At 41.5% G+C, this 24,760-nt stretch overlaps 1 long non-coding RNA gene across 1 annotated transcript in view; it reads right to left on the bottom strand.

Moving 5' to 3' along the window:
• Positions 1–412: 412 nt before the first annotated feature.
• The window catches only part of LOC119476683, a 28,658-nt gene continuing 4,310 nt past the window's right edge, over positions 413–24,760 (bottom strand). Inside the window, exon 3 of the long non-coding RNA XR_005204080.1 lies at positions 413–802. This is a non-coding gene — a long non-coding RNA (uncharacterized LOC119476683). The remainder of the gene's footprint in view (positions 803–24,760) is intronic.

Raw genomic sequence — 24,760 nt, 5'->3', positions numbered from 1 at the left:
TGTCGAGGGTCACTGACGAAGCGGCGGCATTTGATGGGTGAGGATGTGTTGGAAGAAGGATGAGAGCGTACCACCGGTGTTACACCGTATTCTGTGACCCGTCAGATTCTGGAGGCCGAGGCAGGAAAAGCCAACACTAGGATTAGCATTGATTCATGGAGAGACCTTCGTCTGGTCAGCTAACATTACTGCCAAGCAGCTGGAATATAGAGTGATATTGTGCTTTTAGCTGACGTGTGTCTCCTCACTGTGTTGAGAGATGCTCGTTCATGTCTATGTAGAGCGAGCACAAGCGCCAGCAACAGGACGCTGACTTTAGTTGACTACAGGTGTCGCTGTTAACAAGAAATTTCTGATTCTTACTAACAATCCCTTTAATATTTTCTGAAAGATAACGTAAACTCTCTGTGCTGTTTTTATTTTAACTTCTGCAGATTCTGCAGCACACTGGATTCAGTCTGATTCCACACATTCGATCAGGGATTCAAAAGGATTTGGAGCCCCATCCCTAATCGTACATCTATATATTGGCCGATCCATCACGGTTAGTATGAGCCCTGATCCATGATAGCAGCGCTGTAGATCAGGGTTCAGAAAAGGTACTTAACTGTAGAATAACAATGAGAAACACAGCTCAGATCTGAGGATCTAATATGATGCTTTTCTGGAGACAACACAGAGACCTGAAGAGAGTCCTGTTTGCTGGTGTTGGTTGGTTTAATACCCAGTGTTATTGGTGTAAATCCAGTCTTTATTGCAGCCCATTAGCTCTAACCCGACGTACTTCCTCTGCCACATAAAGCTGAGAAACAGGAAGAGACGATAAGAAGTTGTTGAGATAGTTTTGGATCGGAGTCAGAGGAGAGAACAAACAGCCTGCAGGAACACTTTGGATGATATAAAGCCGGGGATGTTAGAGAGCACCCTGGTGGTGGATTCACAGCGGAGGTCTCTCTGCACCAGACGCCCCGACCACAAAGCTGTGGTTATGAAGCCGACACCACAGGGTGCCGTCTCCCGGTGCCTTCTGGGTAACGACAGTCCTCCAATTCACCATGTGAGTAGAGCTTTATTCTGAAAGGACGTTGAACACAAAAGGACGGAGAGTGGCGATACTAAATGCACTATATGTGTTGAATCATTTTTCAGGTAATTTGGCCAGAAATTACCACCAGTAACATTTCCATGTGTCTCTTCTGGCTCAGACATAAATCAGTTTAATATCTGTCGTAACTTTAAGTGTAGCTGCACTTCCTGTTTTGCCTCCCAGACCTTTTCTAATCACTCATGAAGTCATAGAACAAAGGCAGATTAATGTGAAACCACAGAAGAAGACAGTTGTAAATATGTGTTTGCTGTTGATGCCACCACCAGTTTTAATGTGCTGCGGCTTCATCTTTACAAACTCCAGCTGTTTGGTTCAACGTTTTCAAACCCACAGATTCTACTGTATGTTTTAAATTCTAGTGGAGATCCAAAAGTTTCCAAAGTTACTGTCGATTTGCTAATTGATTTAATTGACTAACTGTTTCAGCTCTTTCTTTTTCTAATAAATAACACATAATATCCTACTGGAGACCTTTTAGTGACCCTCTGTACGCAATGTGGTTCTGAAAAGTTTGTTTCCTTCTTCATCATGGAGGACGACTGAACAAATACATCCAACAACTGTGAGTTGTTGCCGCGCTGAGCCCCACAGCAGCTCGCCAAAACCAACACTTAATGCACCTACTGACAAGTATTGTGTGTATCACAGCCAACAAACTAGAGACCTAGAGCATTCAGAGGATGGATGGATCAAACTAGAGACCTAGAGCATTCAGAGGATGGATGGATCAGACTAGAGACCTAGAGCATTCAGAGGATGGATGGATCAGACTAGAGACCTAGAGCATTCAGAGGATAGATGGATCAGACTAGAGACCTAGAGCATTCAGAGGATGGATGGATCAGACTAGAGACCTAGAGCATTCAGAGGATGGATAGATCAAACTAGAGACCTAGAGCATTCAGAGGATGGATGGATCAGACTAGAGACCTAGAGCATTCAGAGGATGGATGGATCAGACTAGAGACCTAGAGCATTCAGAGGATGGATGGATCAAACTAGAGACCTAGAGCATTCAGAGGATGGATGGATCAGACTAGAGACCTAGAGCATTCAGAGGATGGATGGATCAGACTAGAGACCTAGAGCATTCAGAGGATGGATGGATCAGACTAGAGACCTAGAGCATTCAGAGGATAGATGGATCAGACTAGAGACCTAGAGCATTCAGAGGATGGATGGATCAGACTAGAGACCTAGAGCATTCAGAGGATGGATAGATCAAACTAGAGACCTAGAGCATTCAGAGGATGGATAGATCAAACTAGAGACCTAGAGCATTCAGAGGATGGATGGATCAGACTAGAGACCTAGAGCATTCAGAGGATGGATGGATCAGACTAGAGACCTAGAGCATTCAGAGGATGGATAGATCAAACTAGAGACCTAGAGCATTCAGAGGATGGATGGATCAGACTAGAGACCTAGAGCATTCAGAGGATGGATGGATCAGACTAGAGACAGCATCTCAAATTAATCTTCAGGTTCTCAGCTTTCAGATGATGTACACCACTTCTATATGACATCTACTGTTGACCTGCTATCTCCCCCTAAAGACTCCCTAAAAGAGACTAGAACGGGTCTATTGTGGGTCTCAGAGGGTTAGGGGTTCATAAATATGTATAACTGTCTGTAGTTTCTTGTCTTTTATAAATATGTTTCTCATATATGAGACGGTAAATTGAACTGAAATGTTCCTGTAGAGTCTCATCACCTGTCAGTTACATAATGCTCGTGTTTGCTGTGTCTTGCTGTGATGGAAAGCTGCAGGTTCAGTTCCTGCAGCAGCTCGGTGACGTCGTGTCCGATCACGTGATGTGAACGTTTGGCAGCTTCGCTCTCGGAGCCACGAAACCGGTGACGCATTTTAAAACCTTCATCCTGACAACCAGGAGAAACATTTATCCTTTAAGGGAAACGGAGAGTTTTTTTTGGGGCGTCCCCGAACGGTTTGGTCACCGATCAACTATTTCTGCTGATGTAATAAGTCGCCCATCTGAGATACAGAGTTTAGATGAAGAGCTGCATGTTTTAATCCTCCTCCTCCTCCTCCTCCTCTCCTCTCCAGACAGGACTCACTGGCACTCCGTCGCTGTCGGGTTAAATGTTGTTCTCTCTGACTGATGACCTCTTTTCTGCAGATATTGTCTTTCCAGACGCGGTCGCCCGGAGGTGAGATGTGGTAGTGGAAAAACCTCCTCCTCCTCCTCCTCCTCCTCCTCACCTCATCTGTTCTGCTGCTGCCTGACGGAGCAGCGAGGAGGTAGAGAGGACCTGATGGAAAATGATATCACCGTGGACCACTACCCATCGGCCCCTCCTCCACCACCACCAGCGGCTCCTCTCTGCTCACAGCGAGGCCCAGTAGAGAGCTCTGCTGACCCCTAACGGCTGCTGGAGGAGTGAAAAGAGGAAATAACATTTAAAGTTCTTACCAATCCTTTTTGTTGTTTGACATATTGTCTCATTTCCTGAATAAAACAGTTAAGTATGCAGATTTCTTTTAAACAAACTGCACAAACAGTGTAACACTAGTCTGTATTGAGGAGCTTCTCTCTCTGTGAAAGCGAAAAAGAGATCAGTCATAAATCAGGAGAAATGTGGCCGAGAGGAAACCGTGAGAGGACGATGAAAAACAGGAGTCTCACAGGAAAATCGGGAGTGTTGGAAAGTATGCTTCTACCTGGACCAGAATCTTTATTTTATTAATATAATAATAAAAGGTGGATGGATTCACAGCAGGTTAGAGAGTTACACCAGGACTCAACAAACAAGCTAAGAAATGTTTTATAAAGGCCCAGCATGAAGGATCTGGTGGCATCTCGCAGTGAGGTGAGGAGAGGAGAGGAGATTACAACCAACTGAATCCTCTCCCGTGTGCCAAGCGTGTAGAACTATACGGTGGCCGACGTGAAAATATGAAAACGTGAATGTCTCCATCTAGAGCCAGTGTTTGGTTTGTCCGCTCTGGTTGATGGTTTTATTCGCGGCGCCAAAGCTCAGAAAAATCAAGCTTGTTCTCCATCCATCCATCCATCTTCAACCTCTTATCCGGGGCCAACAGCTCCATCAGGTGACCCAAGACTTCCCTTTCCCGGGCCACATTAACCAGCTCTGACTGGGGGATCCCGAGGCATTCCCAGGCCAGTGTGGAGATATAATCTCTCCACCTAGTCCTGGGTCTTCCCCGTGGTCTCCTCCCAGCTGGTCGTGCCTGGAACACCTCCCAAGGGAGGCGTCCAGGGGGCATCCGTACTAGATGCCCGAACCACCTCAACTGGCTCCTTTCGACGCAAAGGAGCAGCGGCTCTACTCCGAGTCCCTCACGGATGACTGAGCTTCTCACCCTATCTCTAAGGGAGACGCCAGCCACCCTCCTGAGGAAACACATTTCGGCCGCTTGTACCCGCGATCTCGTTCTTTCGGTCATGACCCAACCCTCATGACAGGAAAGAAGATTGTTCTGTAAAAAATTAAGGTGCTTTTTCGCTGCGTAAAGTTCGTGTTCGGTGTGAAAGTTTTCATGACAAAAACAACAGTTCGGAAAAATATATTGACGTGTGAATTAATCATCTTAGAGCGTTGTAGTTTGAAGCGTAGAGCCACTGACAAGCTGCCGTATTTGATGACTTGGAGTGAGAACGGGCTGCACTTTCACTACAATTAATATTTCATAATTTATTATTTATTAATTACATCAAACATGTTGTTGATGTCAGCGTTGAGGGACATATTTATTGAAGTTTGAACTGTAGAAACATGGCGACCCGCTCTCTACGTAGATATAAACGACTCATTCTAAGGTAACAAAAACACAATGATTCTTATTTTCAGGTGATTATACACTAAAGAAAACATACTTATTAATATAATATTCTATTTATGCCATAATATCCCCCGAAATGTTACTAAACTATGAGTCAAACTAAAAATTGTCAAAAGGCAAAATGTCCCTTTTGTTGATTTTGGTAATAAAAGAAGAGAACATCAGTCGTTGGAATGAGAAACCTCAGAAGTCACTTGTTTGTATATCAACGTCGTGGGAAAATGTTCACAAATCCAGCAAAACAAAAACCCCAAAAAGGAGCAGAGCTGTGCGTTACCTCCTCGCCTCCAGGTTTCCCTCCACCGGCTGCTCTCTGCTGCTCTGACGTCACCGGTTCAGTTAAAGGTTTCGTTTCCCAGCATTCCCTACATTCCTCAGGGTGTGTGTGTGTGTTCTCCTCCTCTTCCTCCTCCTCCTCCTCCTCCTCCTCCTCCTCCTCCGCCACGTTGCTGAATCAGACTCAGCTCAGTTCGGTTCCCATCAGCCTCCAGTGAAAACTCCCACAATCCTCCTTTCTTCTCTTCTACCAATCATCTTTTTGGGCTCTGACCTTTGACCTCTGCCCTACTGTAATATGAGGTTGATGATTTGTGTATTTCCCTCCATGAATCACCACCTTCAGTATCGGGGTCAGTGGGTTTGCGTGACCCCGTTGACCCCGTTGACCCCGAGAGAACAGCTACTGGAGGAGGCTGTGCTGAGCTCATCGGGTCCCCGCTGAGGGACTTACAGGGTTTTAATGTTTATTCTACATTTCTACCAGTTTTTTAAACTTCGTTTAAAAGATTTAGTGGCCGACTGGAAATGAAAAGATGAAGTCGGTACTCTGATACATGACTGAGACGACAAAACCATCCAGGTCTGCATCAAGACGTTAGATTCAGTGTGGCTGTTATTCAAAAAGAAGTTTATACAAATGTGCTTCTAGTACACTCAGTCAGTTTATGTACTTAAGAGATACATACAGTACTTATTAATGACAAAATTATACATAAGTATACTTATCTCATACTGTCAAGTATACACATAAAATCTAAGTATACTTGGGTTATACTTGTACTTAATCTTTTGATCGAGATAGATTTAAGAAAAGTATAATTAGGTATTTCTTGTCTTATCGTATCATTGGCTAAGTACTATCAGTTATAGGATAGAAAGTGCACTTTCATAAACTATAAAGTGGGCTACAAGCACAAGTATACCTGCAGTATAAAAACTATTAAACTAGTAGTATACTGAGACTTTAAAGTATACTTTCATAAACTAAAAAGTGGGCTACAAGTATTAAACTAGTAAAGTATCAGTATACCTATAGCATAGTCGCAGTACAAATTAAAACGTAGATGTAAACTAGTAGTGTCCTCAAAGTAGACTATTCTTATACTTAAAAGTACTTTTATAAACTAAAAAGTGGTCCAGTTTAGTTCAGAGAAGTATTGAATTAGTACACTTACAAGTATACTACTAGTACTTAATACATAAAGTATACTTGGGGGAATATACTTGGACTTTACTTAAGTATACTTTACTAAATAAACTTACTGCGTTTTTGAGTAGGTCGTCTTCTACCGACTGAACCAGTCAGGAGACGAGACGTTGGTGTCGTAGTTGTGACGTCTTAAGTTCAGTTCATGTTGTTGAGCTCTTCAGAAATATTTAACTTTAAAATGATTAAACAAACAGTGAGATTTATCGTCGTATCTTTCTGAGCATCACAACAACTGCTGCGGTTTTTCTCAATAAAAAAACATCTTTTATTATAGTGTTAATCTCTATGAGCTATGAATCAACTTTACTGGTTAGAAGACCACACATATTTCAACACGCAGCTCATAAATCCTCCACTTTATATAACGTGAACAGCTGGAGGGCAGAAATCCTTCAGTCTGAAGACTCAGCGACACAAACTCTCCTGAAAGACTTCAGACTTCAGACTTCAGCATGTGGACTTCCTCGTCTTTCACATCCTTGTTTCTACAATGCAAAAATGTCTTAACGCTGTCGTCGCAGTGTAGCCCGTTTTCACTCCCAAGCGCCGCTCTAACTAGCTTCGTTTGAGGCGTACCAAACTAGCCGCTAGGCAGGTATTATGCAAATGTGTTACTTGGTGACATCACCATGCTACAGAAGAAAAGGTGGGACTTCAATCAAGGTGTTTCAGTCAGTTCGGGAGCAGTGTTTCTGTGGGGGAGAGGAACTCCCTTTAGCCTGGACTTTGGGCTCTAGAACTTTGCAGACCTTTAACATGCACAACTGGAATGGCACTCGGAGAGCGTAGAGTGCCGCCAAGCTGCACGAGTACAATTGCCCCCCCCTCTCCGTGCAGCTTGCGCCATCATCCACGTGCATTTTTGTTTATGTTGAGATCAGCTGTACGTAGCGGAGCATCGTAAAACACTTCATTCAAACTGGACAGAAACAAAATAAAACTCACCTAAACCGTCGTCGTTACTCTTTCCAACAAACCAAGTGCGCTTTGGTCCAACTCAACTGGAATTTCACCGAGTTTAATGTGAAAAAATGCAGAATCTACAGGTATCCCCCCGCTCTCTCTCTGTCCCTCTCTCTGCAGGCAGAAGGAAAGAGGCAGGGTGACGTGTCATCAGTTACACTGCGCATGTCCTAAAGCCTGTTAATGCACAGGCTGAGCGGAGTTATTCAAATTCCTGAATCTGGATCATGATCCGGATCGCCACCAAAATCTAATGGATTGTTCATTGTGCCACACCCCACCCCTCCAAACAAATGAATTCAAATCCATCACGGACTTTTGGAGTAATCCTGCTAACAGACAAACAAACCAACGCCGGTGAAAACATAACCTCCTTCCTAGGCCTATAACGATATAACACACTAAAGGAAAGGGAAAAAGCATAAAGGCATAACAGGTCCTCTTTAAGTCTGTTGGAGCAGCTTGAATCTCTGAAGAATAAAAACACAACATGTAAATAAAACACAGGAAGAAGAAGAAGAAGAATCTGTGAGTCACGGCTGCGTATTTGACGGTAATTCAAGACTAAAGTACTTTAAGAAGACGGCAACACTTTACTTTACTGGGCTGTAATTTCCTCATAATTTCCTATTTAGAACGATGTAATAGAGGAACATAAAGAGAAACCTCTTCAGGTTGTTGTGTTGAGTTTATAAGGTGTTAGTTTCCTGCTTAATGATGGAAAAACTGATCATCAGTCTCCAAGTTCCCAAATGATTAAAACTAAGTTGCTCTTCACAGGAATCCTCCTCTACAGTTACAGCGACACATCGTTTCTCTCTAGGAAGAGTCGCTGACTTCATTTAGCAGCGTAGATTCAACAGCTGCGTCGATGTGAGAGATAATTAGTCTCAGACCGACCGATAAGACATTGAACACATCAGTCACTTCGTCTCGGCTCGGTTACGTCTCCCCGTTGTCATAAAGCAGAATAAACGCCTCCAGCTGCATTTTTTACCGTGGAGGTTGACATCGAAGCCCCGGAGTCACAAAATCCATAAAATCATAAAATCATGAGAAATATGTCGAAGCAGCGATTTGTTTTGTCCTCCCCAACGTCCTCGTGGCGTCTGTCCCAGACTCCAGCTGAAGTTCAACCAGACAAATCAAGACGGATGACTTCACTTGTTTGTGTTTTTTCTAGATTTAATCCCAGAGTGACATTAAAAGGTGAACATCCTGTTTAAAATATGACGTCAGCGTATGAGTCCAGAGCCTGAATGTGTTTGATTTACAGACGGGAGAGTCGTTACTGCAGCGTGGGACACTCTCGTTCAGAGCCGCGGATAAATCCAGCTGAACTTTAACCTGCTACCAGATATTTATGAGTCTTTTTCCTGAGCAGTAATCAGATAGTGGAGGAGGCCTCAGACCACCTGCAGGCTGAGAGAGGACTGTACAGTCCGTCTACGGCTGGACGCTGAGCGACGGCTTCCTGCTCAGATTAATCCGTATCACCGACAACGACAGCGACCGAATCAAACCTGTGAGCCAAGAAAGCAGATTTCTGCTTCTCCCCGTCACATATTTAATGCCGGTAATATTTATAAGGAGCACTAGAACATTACGTTACGTCCTGATAACAGTTTGAGGACAGTTTGTTTTACTTTTAACTACACGTTCAACCCGTTCTCACTCCCACCTCGCCAAATAATATGAAAAAATATGAAAGTGAAACGTAACGCACGAGACATGAACAGCCGTCTCCTGGATGAAAGCTTTGTGTTTGTTGGACCAATCCTCCCCGAGTGTCTCTTTCACTCTTTAATCTACGTCACCACCACGACACTTTCTCGGAGCGTTTACTGTTGTTGTTGGGTTTACGTTGGAGTTAATGGAACGCCCGGAACGTTTCATACCGCCACTAAAGGGGGCCTTGTGTGGCGGTATCGAGCGCCGACAGTAGGGCGACCAGGTGTCCCACTTCACGAGGGACTGCTCAGCATTTTTATCCCTTGTCCCACATATTGAGACGATGTACCACATTTTCATTGTCTCTAGTTTTCAGAAGTCAAACCGCTGCTAGATGTGTCTTTTATCCAACGGCTGTGAAGGAAATAGAGAATCATCCCGGCGCTGTGTTTGCTGTCAAACTGAGAACACATGGGTCAACGTGCACGTTGACGTTTCACCGTCTTTGCTACGCTACGCCCAACAAGGAAAATCGCGAGTCACCGTAAAGTCACATTCTCTGCAGATTTAGGCGGAATATGATGGAAACTAGCACAAAGGAAAGGAAGAGCAGCTACAACAAAGACTGTGAAACTATTTAGAAGTATTAATAAACCGGTGGAAGGACATTCTCAGAGTTGGAGGGAATACGACTTGAAGCGACACAGAAAGAGACGTGCAGATCTGTGGATGCATTCGGGCATTAAAGCACAGAGATGTTACAAGATAAGGGGCAGAATAGAAATGTTTATTATTTAAGTTAGATAGACATTAAATCTAAATTGTAGACTACCTCTCAGCCTTGGCAACGTGTCCCACATTGTCCCACACAAACATAGTCTTTGTCCCACATTTGGTTTGTGGGATCTGGTCACCCTAGCCGACGGTATTTGACGCCTTGGGAATGAGAACAGGCTGGTATATTATATATATACTGCATATATTATATTGCAAGTTGAGTTACACATTATGGTTCTCATTCGGTAAATGATTTAATCCCGATATAAGAACTATATTTCTTGATGTATTGATTATTTGAAACTCTCGTGCAGACGACAGCGGTCGGGTAAACTCTCCCCATGTGTGGATTCTTGATCAGGGTGGTGCTCTGAAATGTTTGGAAATCAACATTTTTCACGAGGTGTTTTGGGAAATGAGGATTTGCGGACACTCAGAGAATTCACCATATGATGCGTCACCAGTATAACTGTTGGTCATAAACGTATAATTCAATCATCATTCACACATTACCCGCGTCGCCCTGGCAGAGCCGGTTTAGCAACAACACGACAGTGAGAAATAAATCTAGTGATGAAACTCGACAGTCAGCGTCTGATCCCAGAGGACGAGAGTGTGTTTTAATGTCACGCAGCAAACTTTCTCTTTTGCTTAAGAATATAAAAACAACAGAAATGTATGATCACAGCAGAAATGTATTCCGGGAATTTGGCACTCAGGACAGCTGGTTTCTGGTTATGTTGGAAATGCAGAAAGAATGTACTGTAATTTAAAGACATTAAACTTCATGTGAAGTATGACTATAGTGGTTACTTACAAGCAGAGGAGTTCCCTGATTCCTGAACAGGTTTATCACGTTAAAGGATGAAGGATGTTGTAAATTTTAACAGCTGTATTAATCATTAATCCTTAAAGGAGTTGGAGAGAAGACCAGAGTTAACGTAGCTTGACTGTAATCCAACACCTCAGGCGTTAATAAAAGAGAGCTGGCATCAACCCGAAAGAAAAATGTTAGTTGTGTGTGAACACGTACGGTGATGATGATGATGATGATGATGATGATGATGATCACAGAGGAGTCTGACACGTTTCAACAGTTAATGAGATGTACAACATAACTTCAGAGTGATAACATGAATGTACCTGTGAGGAGAGTTAGAACACAAAAATGTGTCATAAAAATACTAGAAGAAATGTTAGAACAAGACGATCAGAATGAGAAAGGATATACAACTAAAAGAAATACTACAAGAACAGCCTGATCTCAGCTATTAGAGTATGAATAACACAACAGTTTCCTAAGTTATTTTGTGCATCATCGCTACGCATCTTTTCCTTTTCGTGTCATTTCACGCTGTGACAATAAGACGCTCCGAGTGAGGTCTCCGGAGGTCGGGTGACGTAGTATAAAGAGCCAGAAAGTCCACGTTAACATAACAAACTTCCTTATTTTAACCTTAAACCACAATCATTTCCTAAACCTAACCAAATAGTTTAGTTTGAATTCACAACGTTAACCACGTGTTTATAACAGCGACTGAGCGTCGGTATGTGACGAGTTGGGAATGAGGGCGTTAATGTCAGCTTAACATGCGCAGACATGACACACGAAATGTCCTTAAAAGTGGCGTGTTATTTATACGGCGAACCATGAAACTCTGTTTTTTACCATCCTATTCAGCCGTATGAATGCCACCATAATGCACAAGGCGTTTAGCGTGCAATAAGTACGTCTTTCTGGTTTTCCTCGTGTCATTTGTACGCCACGTATCCTGTACTGACTGCGCTGTAAACACATCTGCGTATAAATACTACGGTGAGAGTTAGGTCAGGTTAGTGACGTAGTGCATCAGACTTTTAATGAGGAGACTCGTGTTGGAGATCGTTGTTGACCGCTGTTTTATTTTGTAAGTTATGTTAGTGACGCCTGTCACGTGTTTTCTATAATTGTGTTACGTTGTTTTCTGTACGTATTTTACTTAGTTTGCTTATTTTAAGCCCAACCGTGACGTGTTCCCTTACCCTAACTACGTGGTTTTCTTGCCTGAACCTAACGACGCGTGGAATGTCCGTCTAATGTTGTAATAGTTATACGTCTTCCTGTGAGACCTGGTTGTAAATATAAAGATAGGATAACATACTATATATATTAGACAAGTGTGCAAATTTGTTGCAGTTTTATTTTTTAAATGCAATGAGGTAAAATGGGATTATACATATGTGAAAGGTTATATATGGTTCTGTATGGAGTATAGTTGAGACAGAAAACTGGTGTAAACAGCTGTTCCTACACGCCTCCTCCTGCTGATTCTGACTGATTATAGTGAACTCTCTGATATTAGTGTTGTTTGGTTTGAACTGAACAGGCGTTGTTCTGTTAGTTATGTTTCATTCTGCGTTTCAGTGGAGTAAACAGATTCCTGCCCTGACTGGTTAATACGACCGCGTTGATTATAAACTGTTGTTTTAATTTTTCTGTGAGTCTCCACAGAGCTCCACTGTGATCTAGATGTTGATCCATTGATCCTAATAACAGGGTCTGGAGGAGGAGGAGGAGGAGGAAGAAGAGGAGGATGAGGAGGAGGAGCTCCTAAAGCTTTGTCAATCAGCTCTCACACATTATTTCCGTGTCGACGCCCCGTAAAGATTTATGTGAAGAACTTTAGAGAACAATGACTCACATCTCTCACATCCGTTTATGAAATAAATGACCTCACATCGGTTCTGTGTTTACGGACCGTCGGTGTGCAATGAGTTTGATGTGAAGGGACGAAGATGATGATGATGATGATGATGATGATGATGATGATGTGTTTTACATGTGCAGCAGGTAGACTGTGTTCACTACATGACCACATTTAATCCCTTTAACAGGCGCACACGCATGAGGTCACCTGTGTTGCTTGGTTGGAAGAGGAGGATTATCTCATGAGTCTATCAACGTTCTGCAGGAATTTAAAAACCACATGACACACGTACACGTGTTTAACCCTTTAAACTCTCAGTCTGCAGAAGAAGCAGAAGAAGAAAACCACGGCGAGACATGCAGATTAAATGTGTGGGGTACGAGCGTGTGAAGACACAAAGAAGAAGAATTGAAGTAAATAAAATACAATAAATAGCACGAGTGTTACGTTATTAGTTTAACACAAACTATGATCTTTTTTCTAACCTTAACCAGGTAGTTTAGTTGCCTAACCCTAACCAATCGTTTCACAACGTTAACCACGTGTTATTGTGCATTTCTGTGAGTGTGATAGAGGCTGATATGATTTTTATCATAAAACGTGAACGTACAGTATAATACCACAACACTTTCTCCGGTGACTGGGTTGATGTCAGGCGAGTGTAATACAAAAACATTCATTTGCATTCCCTCCGCTGCCTCACTAAATGTGTTCCCACCTGCTCTGTTTCCAATTTGAGAGGAAACGCCGGAAATTAAAAAAGATTGAAAGGAAGATTTTACACTTGTCTGAAGTGGAAAAGTTGTTTTATCACTATAAACACAAACACAGAACTTTGTGTCTGGCGTGAAACCAAACGTGTTGTTGACTTTACATTTGTGACATTTTCTGTATTTCTGTTACGTTGCTCACGTACGTATTTTTCTTAGTTTACGTTCTTATTTTAAGCCCAACCATAACGTGTTTCCTCAGCCCGTTGGCACGAAAAGGCGTATGAATGCCACGATAATGAGCAAAGCGTTTAGCAATAAGTACGTCTTTCTTGATTTCCGTGTGTCATTCATACGACACGTGTCCTGTTTTGTTTTGTGACGTTAGGGACGTTTGTCACGTGACGATCGTCAAGCACCGTCTCACGGCGGTTCGTGGAATAGTCAGGATATTTAATATATTTGATTCGTGTACATAGACACGGATTTCCTTTTTTTTTGTGACGCGCAGCACGACTGTCCTACGCGATTTCTTACGAATGACGAGCAACACGTGACACACGTGTCAATTTCCGCTACAGTCTTTTCAAAATAAAACTACTTAGTTAGGTTAAGGAAAAGATCGACTTGGTTAGGTTTAGGCAACAAAATAACTTAGTTAGGTTTAGGAAAAGATGGTTTGGTTTAAAATAACACTGGAAGTGTCCTAACTTAAGTACCATTAGTCAAGCACCATTTGTCCCAAAGCTTGCTGCTGTATTTACACCCTCCATCTTAAAGAAGAGAGCTTCATTCAGCTGTGAATGTGACTACAGAACGGAGTTCACTCGGTGACGGAGTGGAAGTGGGGAGGGTCCGGTTTGATAATGTGACACTCTAGTCCTTATGAAAAATCTTTATACTTTACAGTTTTTGCTGTAAGTAGTAAGACAGTGTCCTCCCCGGGTCGTCCTCTGCAGCCTGCAGCTCCTCTCAGATGCTTGAAGTGAGCCATCAGATGTAAATTCCTCAGAGATCATAACTCTGATCTGACTCTCTGCTCCATGTGGCACCTTCAATAAGTGGGTCCAGTTTTCTGTCTTTGAGGATCTCTGATTAACTCGCCCCGAGTCAAAGTGAAACGAGCCAGCCAGACGTCACAAATCATCCTAAATAAATACAAGCTGAGTCTGACTGCTCGTCTCGCTCACATGTCTACACGTTGTACTGTAACCTCAGGACACATCTGATCTTCCTTCATGTTCGCAGTATGAACGTGTCTAAAAGTAAAAGTGGAAGTTGTTTTTTCGGAGTGACGGGATATTTTTATCCTGGTTTGCTGCATGTGCTGCCTGGACAAGCCCAGTCGCAGAGTTATTTAACCCAAACCGCGATCTTTTCCTAAACCTAACTAAGTAGTTTGTTACCTAAACCCAACCAAGTCGATCTTTTCCCAAACCTAACTAAGTAGTTTGTTACCTAAACCCAACCAAGTCGGTCTTTTCCCAAACCTAAGTAGTTTATTACCTAAACCCAACCAAGTTGATCTTTTCCCAAACCTAACTAAGTAGTTTGTTACCTAAACCCAACCAAGTTGATCTTTTCCCAAACCTAACTAAGTAGTTTGTTACCTAAACCCAACCAAGTCGATCTTTTCCTAAACCTTACTAAGTAGTTTTATTTTGAAAAGCCGGGAGCGGAAATTGACGTGTGTCACGTGTTGCTGGACATTTGTTAGGAAAACGCACTAAACGTACGTTGTTGAAGTCGTGCTGAGCGTCACGAAAAAAAGGGAAATTTGTGTCTTTGTACACGAATCAATACATTAAATTTATGCCTATTTCCTGTCCTGCTGTGAGACGGCGCTGCGTGGACGGGGGAAGAGGACATGAGTTTATCTTTATGGCCACAAATTACACGCACAAGATGAAAACACAAAGCTTTTTTCTGAATTCTCTCAGATCTCGTGTAGCTCCGACAGTAAATCTGCCTGATAAACGACTGAAAATTAATACGTGCTTTCCTTTGATGTCCATATGTGAGCTTTATTTGACCATGTGGGTTCAGCTAAGTCCTCCAGTGTGTCTCAGATCACTGCTGATGGACAAAAAACATGTTCAGTCAGAGAGGAAAATGATCCTTCCACACAACGTGCACGTGTTTTTTAAATTACAAAAGTAGAGTTTTTGTGGCTCCGGCGGTCGTGAAGCTCACTCAGCACATCCATGATCATTCTTCAGTTCGAGTAAAGAAAAGAAGAGAAAAGTGAGTTCTTTTAAAATAGAGAAGACGTGTTGAGCAGCTGGTTTGAGGTGATAATGAACAGACCTGGATGACGATGATGTTCTCTGAATATCAACATCACTACATTAGTTTCTCTCTCTTTTCACTGCCAGAGTAACTGTACTACATTTCCTCCTCCGCTGCTCTTCAGCTCAGTTTTACTGTTTCCATGTTCCTCTTATTGGTCAGTCAGTTGATCCAGACAGAAATATCTCAACAACTATTGGACAGATTGACGTGAGATTTCGTTCAGATATTCATGTTCCCCTCAGGATGATGCGCTTTACTTTGGTTTATGACCAAATATCTGCTAAACTAAATTATTGGTGCTAATCAACATGACAAACTTTTATTAACAAGCTAAGAACATGGCGAACATGGTAACCGTCAAACTGCTTGTTGAACCGCCGAATAGTTTTAGAAACCCTCTCCCTCCACTTTAACTTTCCGACGTCTGATTAGCCGTCAATTCCACATTCATGTCGACTTCACGCCGGGATGGTTCGGCTGTGTGGAGGTGAGAAAGGAGCCAGGCGTTTGAACTTCTCTCTCAGCTCTCTTTTCCTTGCTTCACAAAACTATCTTAACATTTCATGTGAACATCAACCGAGTGCAAGACTACGACTGTCTTTCAGGAGGGAAAATGTTCGCTGTTATGCCCAAATTCAAACTGTTATTGTCTCTCCCTCTTCTCTATGTCGACTGACTTTGAGTTTGGCCATTTAGAACAACAACAAACACTTTTGATTTCCAACGTGATCTTTTCTAGCATAATCTGAAGCTTAAGGTCCTGACACACCAAACCGACGGTCGGCCGTCGGACAGTTTGAGGCCGTCGGCTCTAGTCTTCCCGTGTCGGAGGTTTTTCATCCGATTCAGCATGTTGAATCGGAGGCGGAGCTCGTCAGTGAGAGAAATCACTCTGATTGGCTGTTCAGCTTAAACGAATCAGCGCATGAGAAGAGAAACGGAAGTGAGGAAAGCGGACGAGTAAAGTCAGGAGGAAAAAGTCAGAAGGCTCTTCTCATTTTTCATCTTCATCTCATCTGATCATTCCAACACGACATGAACATCTGGAATGAAGCTAAGTGGTGAGTGAGAGCAGCTCGTATATCCGCCGTCCTCGCTCTTCCCGTTTCTCTTTTTGAATGATGAATACAGACTACCGCCGCCTGCTGGTGTGGAGAGTTATTTCCTCTCACACAGGAGCAGAACGTTCGTACTAACCGGCCGTCGGCTGTCGTCTTTGTGGTGCGTTCAAGTGCAACTTATCAAACAAGACAAAGGAGATGTGAGGCGACGCAACAGTCGGCCTTCATCGCCGCTAGTTCTTTAATGTTGGGTTGGTGTTTCTAGGCCTTTAAAAGACAAAAAGACGAGGAAAAATCCCCAAACCAGCCTCCTGCTCCTCAGAGTGCTTCTTATTTTACTTTAAAGATAAATACTGCCGGTCTTGTACTTGTTGTGGAGTATTGCTGCTCTGCATGATGCTAATACTTTAAGAGTTTTGAGTTCTTCCTCCTCGTCCGTTTGGCCTTTTAAAAATCAACAACAGCTCAACATGTGTCTGCTTATTGATTCCATTTGTTCCTGTTACAGTTTTTAAAAGGTCACACAGACCCGCTGAAGGGTAATTGCTTGTTCGAACGAGGAGCTCGTTCCCACGATCACCGCCAGAGGTTCATCATTCACTATCCACATTTATTATATCACCTTTAACAGAGAGAGAAGTCAATAAATACGACTACGTTTCTGTTTCTGGCAGCGAGCAGCAGTCAGGAGGTCATGAAGGTCCAGTTACCTGGAAGAATAAAATTAAAACTGACATAACTAATCATTTAATGTGAAGTTTACATTTTGTTAAATTCCTCCTGATTGGCTGTTACTGTCTGACCGGCCTCTATGATCACATGACCTGTAATCTGTGCTGATGATTTACCTTTATTTCACATTTCTTTCCATCGTTATATGAAACAAACTGATCCCTCAACCCGGTCTCACAGAGAGCGTATAAATACCACGATAGTCATTTGTACGCCACGCAAATGTCCGCAGTTAGCTTCAGGCAAGAAAACCCCTTAGATAGGGTTAGGGAAAACTTCATGGTTGGGCTTAAAATAAGTACGTAAACTAAGTAAAACACGTATGGAAAAAACTACGGAAAATAAACATCTAGAATAAACAAACATCACTAACAAAACAAAACAGTCTGTTATTTCTTTATAACAGACCGTTGCTACGTATAACAGACCGTTGCTATGTATAACAGACCATTGCTACGTATAACAGACCATTGCTATGTATAACAGACCATTGCTTTGTATAACAGACCGTTGCTATGTATAACAGACCGTTGCTATGGGCGCAGCTCTGATGTCGGACTCTGGAGGATGTTTTTGTGTTAAATGATTGATTTCTTCAGTAAGTAGCCGTGTAATAACCGGGATAATGTACAGCTAGCGGGTCATTGTTGTGAAATAAACCCCGACAGGGCGATGCCAGACTACGTCACTAACTCTTACCGTAGTATTTCTACGCGTATGTGCAGTACAGGATACACGGCATACAAATGACTCGGAAATCCAGAAAGACGTACTTATTGCACGCTTAACGCCTTACGCATTATCGTGGCATTTAAATACGTCTTTTCGTGTGAGCGGGCTGGACCTCTCTGAGTTCAGACATTTTTCCGCCATGATGTGAAACAACCAAACATGACGTAGCTCTTCATGTCTGAGTGGTTATCACCATCTGGAGAACCAACGCAGCCGTTTTAAAGACTGATGGAAGCGTTTATCTTTTAGTGCTGGTTCTGGGAGACCAGAAGCTGATATTGGGTCACATATTTATTGGTTCTGGTTATTAATGTTCAGTTTGGGTCTGAATCCCCCGACAACAACTTTAATCTAGGTGTTCTTCTGGACGAGATGAGCTCGATTCATTAACGTGAAGGTAAACATGGCTGCCTGCTCCTCGTTACTCTAATTGGTGATTTAGTGAGTCTGCGGCGGCTGCCTACCCATAAACCCCGGCTGGTGTTCCGTCCTCAGGATGGGTTTGAAACTCTGCAGACAACGTTTGAAAAGGCCAAGAACGCAGTCATGCTCTAAAACAGCAGAATCATATCCAGTTAAGACGCAGCGACGTTTTCCAATCCTTGTAAACGGACTTTATTTCACCAGAGTAATAACAGTTTAGATTTTTAATTCTTTTGCAGGAAAAATAAACAAAAGTTAATTATCGCAGATCACCAAGTTTTAAAGATTCAAACAAAACTAAAAATGTCATAAATACTCTCGTATACCCCCCCCCCCCCACCCTCGTGTTGTTGTTGTTGTTGTTCAAATATCTGATCAACAAAACTGATCACTCCAACAGCAGAAACACAATCACAACGTTCCTCAGCATCACCTTCGAAATGCTCCATGAACATATGAAGACATGAAGATATGAACACATGAACACATGAAGATATGAAGACATGAAGATATGAAGACATGAAGACATGAACACATGAAGACATGGACATATGAAGACATGAACACATGAACACATGAAGATATGAAGACATGAAGACATGAAAACATGAAGACATGGACATATGAAGACATGAACACATGAACACATGAAGATATGAAGACATGAAGACATGAAAACATGAAGACATGGACATATGAAGACATGAACACATGAACACATGAAGATATGAAGACATGAAGATATGAAGACATGAAGACATGAAAACATGAAGACATGAAGATATGAAGACATGAAGACATGAAAACATGAAGACATGGACATATGAAGACATGAACACATGAACACATGAAGATATGAAGACATGAAGACATGAAAACATGAAGACATGGACATATGAAGACATGAACACATGAACACATGAAGATATGAAGACATGAAGATATGAAGACATGAAGACATGAAAACATGAAGACATGAAGATATGAAGACATGAAGACATGAATATATGAAGACATGAAAACATGAAGATATGAAGACATGAAGATATGAAGACATGAAGACATGAAAACATGAACACATGAACACATGAAGACATGAACACATGAAAACATGAAGATATGAACACATGAACACATGAAGACATGAAGACATGAACACATGAAGACATGAAGACATGAAGACATGAACACATGAACATATGAAGCCATGAAGACATAGACTATATAACCATAGATATGTCCTATCAGCCGTCTGCTGCCTGCGGGACATTCGGGACCATTCGGTGTTAAGTCTGAAGCTTTTCTTTTCTCCTTCACTGGACTGTAAAATTGTAAATTTGTAAACTGCGAACACGTGTGACTCATTAAATGTGTCTTAACAGTGAACATGTGTGTGAACTCCGTCCAGCAGAAAGTCTGAGTTGATTAAGATGCTGATATGATTTACTGTAACGCTGAGTCATGTTTTCTGTTTGACAGCCGGGTTCATATGACGAGTCATGTCTGACAAAATACAACTATAATAATTCATTCATATTCAGAGATGATATTCATGTTAACACTTTAGTCCTGTCTAATTGATCAGGATCGTTGTTCTGTTTGGACTGTATTGATTTATTTCTTACTAGAAACATAAACATAGAAATTAAGTTTGGAGTGCTTCTAATCTTCTCATCAGCGTCTCAGAGCTGTGCCAGTAGTCATAACCATGTTTCATTGTTCTGCATCTTAATCATCTCAATAAACTAAGTAAATGATGCTAAATAAATAGTTTGATGCAAGAGTACTTTACAGTTCTCAAAGTTTAATTCTACAAAAAATATGTTGTTTTTGTATGTTTTGTTTTTGTTTTATTTTCAATAAAGTCATAAATAGTATCAAAATAAAAGCACAACAAGACACATTGCTAACAATAAATGTGTTCATGTTTCTTTTTTTTAATTATCATAACATTTTTATTTTATTTTTTTAATTTTTTGTTTCATTATGTTATGATGATATGTATGTAGGTATGCAAGTATATATATATGTACAGTTTATGCGTATTAATTTATTTACTTTATTTTCATTTTATTTATTTATTTACTTTATTTTTATTTATTTATTTACTCTATTTATTCATTCTTAATTTACTGTGTTTTATTTGTTTATTTACTTTGTATTTATTTATTTACTTTATTTTCATTTAATTTATTTATTTACTTTATTTGTATTTATTTATTTACTCTATATTTATTCATTCATTCATTTAATTTGTTTTATTTGTTTATTTACTTTGTATTTATTTATTTTATTTTGATTTAATTTATTTACTTCATTTTTATTAATTTAGTCACTTTATTTATTATTTGATTTATGTATTTACATTTATTTATTTACTTTTTTATTGTATTTATTTATTTACTAGGAGGAAGAGGAGAAGGACTTATAGCCGGTCGCCTCTCTCTCTGACAGTCATCATTCATCTGGCCGACGCTAACAGGAACCCTCAGTCTGACCTCTGACCTCTGACCTCTGACCTCCACCCTTCTCTGAGTCTCTGAGTTCTGATAATTTCGTATAGACTCTCTTCTCGTCTCCTCTCTGGATTTTATGGCTCCGTTCATAAATCACCGCTCTGCTTTCTGACATCATTCTTCTCGTATGTACAGTAGACGGAGACCAGCCTCGGCCCTCAGACCGCTGCGACGCCAGCTTCCCCGCAGCTCAGCCAGCAACTTCTCCTCTAAACTGGTTCCATACTGGGAGAGGCTTTAATAAAGTTACAGGGAGGCTTTGTTCCAGAAACATATTAAAGTCAGATTTTACATTCAGCATGATATAAACTCATAAAATGTTTCTGCGTAAAATGTTTCCTTATTTACAGTCTGCAGTAACTTTATTAATATAATTACTACGCCTCCATCAAAGAGGTCAACATTCATCCTACATGTGTGTGAATGTCATGGGAACGCTTCTAAGCAAGTCAAATGGCCAACAGTGAGTCGATCCCCACAGACCTCCACGTTGTCCAACTTTACAGCAGAAATAAATGTTATAAATAATATAAATGTTTACAGCCTGATCTCTGGAGCTAATTCCTCCGTTCATGACAGCTGTACGGGAGGTGAATCTTTATATAAGTCATCCGTTTAAATTATAATAAGGCTTAAAGTTCAGCATCATTTAGGGCGTGGTCTCTTTGATTGACAGGTGGGTGCCGTATCAGGTCGCTAGCTGCTAGCTGTCTGCTCTGCTGCGTCAACCGGCCGCGTCAGCTTCACCCACAATCCACCTCTTTGTGGATTAACCATCAGTGTGTTCCAATCCACGTACTTCCAGAAGTACACTTCAATATAGTGTACTTTGTGCACTCTGTACTCACTTGAGTAGTGCGTAAATTTCAGCGGGGTAGGGTCGTCTCAAATCGAATACTCTGCGGCGCTCTTACCAGAAATGGCGATCGCAACATTTGACCGCGGCTCGCTACCCGCCAAAATATCTTCTGAAATAAATGAAAGCAGAGTGGAAATTAGGTTTCCAACGTCGTCGCCTACGATGTGTCCTCCTGTTGGCTGAAAATGCACCGGTATGTTTACGTATTGTTTTATTCTGTTATCTACGTATGTTTGAATAGTGGTCGTGGCTCCGCCCCTTCCGCTACGTAGCCAAGATGGCGACAGTTGAGTGTGGAAAGTGTCCAGCGTTCCACACTCAACGATCTGACCGTTAGAGTACAACATCCGGGTACTTTGAGTGCACTGCATTTTGCCGTACTTCACAGTGTGAACGCACTTATGCACTCAAAGTAGTAAGTGTAAGTACAGAAGTACGCGGATTGGAACACACTGTTGGAGTTAAGGCTGTGACGTCACTGCCAAGACGGCGACGGACAGAGCTACCAAGGATGTATAAAGAGAACTGGATCCAGCGTTGGAGGCGGGGCTTCGTTCATTCCTATGAATACAGTCTAATACAACAGTATCCATTTATATCAATAAGAGTAGGATCAATAACAGAAACACCTCTCTGTATAATACAACACAGTTCAACAGCAGCACAAACTACAACCACCAAAATGATCACTGATCACACCTCTATAAAGCATTATAACCTCCCTGAAGGGAGCACTTATTACAGGAATGCTGCACTCATTTTAGCTAGGTGTTCCTAATAAACTGGTAGCAGAGTATTTACTATATAAATACTATTATGTATATATTTTCCCACAATTGTAGGTATTTTCATGCTTTTTTCGTACGTCAAGTTTCTTTACCATTCACTAAAATGCACCAATATTTCAATAACTGAAACAAATCAAATGATATTACCTTATAATAGATTAAAAATACTAGACACATCATGAATGCATCAGTATCAGTTGACTTTCCTACTGTGATATTAGTGCTCTAACATAGTATCTGAGTACTTCTTCCAGCAGACTGGGGGGGGGGTTATAGTGGAAACAACGAGTGTTGGGTCTCCTTCATCATGAACCCCAGACTGTTATTATGAGTAAGATGCTTTACCGGCAGAGAGAGAGAGAGAGAGCAGACTTTCCATGACTCGTCGTGATGAGACGAGGACTTCCTGCCAGGTCCCAGCAGCAGCAGCGGCATCCAGACTGATGACATCGAGCTTGGTCTCGGGCCAACGCAGAGATCTTTCCGTGTGAGGTTTACTGCAGCTTTAGAGGATGTTATCACTTCATGATCTCCTCACACAACAACAGAAACTCTGTTGTTCTGAAGTGAAACGTGTTAATGTGACGGATTATAGCACAGATTGGAAAGATTGAGATCTAAGTAACTAAATACATTTATTGTAGCCTACAGTTTGTACAATTTGGAGGTATTTTTTTTACTTTGAGTATTTCAATTTTAACTTTATACGTTGACTTCACGACCTTTCAGAGAGAAATATTATACTTTTTACTACATTTATACGACAGCTGGAGTTACTTTACAGATTCAGATTTTACAAATAAAATGTGATGAAATTATAAAAGATGAATCTGATCAAATGATCCAGCTTAAGTAGTTAAAAATGAGTCGTTTATATCTACATAGGTCCTCTTCACGGAGTCCTCCATGTTTCTACAGTAGCCCAGAACGGACAAACCAAACTTAACTTTTCCTGTTTGGGTCGGAGTCGATAACGTTACTCGCTCCCGTCGCCGCTGCTCTCTCTCTCTCGCTTCACCACTCACGTCCCACGTAAACACACACTCTACTCTTACAACTACTGGCTCCAGAGAGGGACATTCGCGTTTTCGCAGTCAGCCACCATAGCTCTCCAACACACACCGGAGAGGCTTCAGTTGGTAGCAGTCTGCAACCTCACCTCTAGATACGATCTGATCCTAAACACTGGAGCTTTAAGCTTACGTAATGTTACGTTAGATAGTCTACTCAGGGTGGTTGTCATTTATTTACGCTAGTTACATTGCTTCGTGATCTTTTTTCTAACCTTAACCACGTAGTTTTGTTGCCTAAAACCTCTACTGCAAGCGTGATACGAGGCTGATATGAAACGTATTTATGAAACTCATTTTTGGTTCAGAAACGTCGACGTTCAACGTATCCTGTAGTAGCGGAAATGTACAATGCCAACATTTTTCCCGACAACCGGGTTGTTCCTACTACTGTGTGTTCCAGAGAAGTATTTATTTAAAGAAATATGTGGGTTTGATTTCACAAAAATCTGAATTATAACTTTAAAAGCCAACTCGTTGTCTTATTGGAAGTGTGTTTAGCTTTAATGTAGAAATTGTCTCCAGGAATTTCATTGGACCCAAATGTACACAGCAATATTCAGTCAATGTCAGAGCAATACCAACTAAAATTAATGTTTTTAAAACTAGATTTTGCAACCCGGTCTCACAGGAAGACGTACTGTATCCGCGTGTTATGAGCATTTTAGCCTTCTCACGTGTCATCTGTACACCATGCAAATAAACCACTGTAACGTCCGTAGTTAGGTTAGGACACGCATGTTCTTATTGCACACTAAACACCTTGCGCATTATCGTGGCATTCGTACGCCTTTTCGTGCAAACTAGCTGAGATTTTGACACACGGGATGTGAAAATTTCATACCAGTGACAAACCGAGCTAATATCTTTGTTCCTGTGCTCCTGCGGCTGCAGCCTGCAGACAAAAATCCTCCCCTGCAGCATCACTTTAAATGCAATCTAATCATTTACAGTAACTTCACTATATAAATCATCAGTGCCTCTCATGAACTGCGTTGAACCACTTCCCTGATTTTTACATCTTCTCCATCTTAAATCCTAAATCTCTTCTTCTTT

This window comes from Sebastes umbrosus, chromosome 18 (genome assembly GCF_015220745.1).
Source record: "Sebastes umbrosus isolate fSebUmb1 chromosome 18, fSebUmb1.pri, whole genome shotgun sequence".
Taxonomy (NCBI): Eukaryota; Metazoa; Chordata; class Actinopteri; order Perciformes; family Sebastidae; genus Sebastes; species Sebastes umbrosus.
The sequence above is the reverse complement of the archived record's forward strand: the minus strand, read 5'-3'. Positions and strand labels throughout refer to the sequence as shown.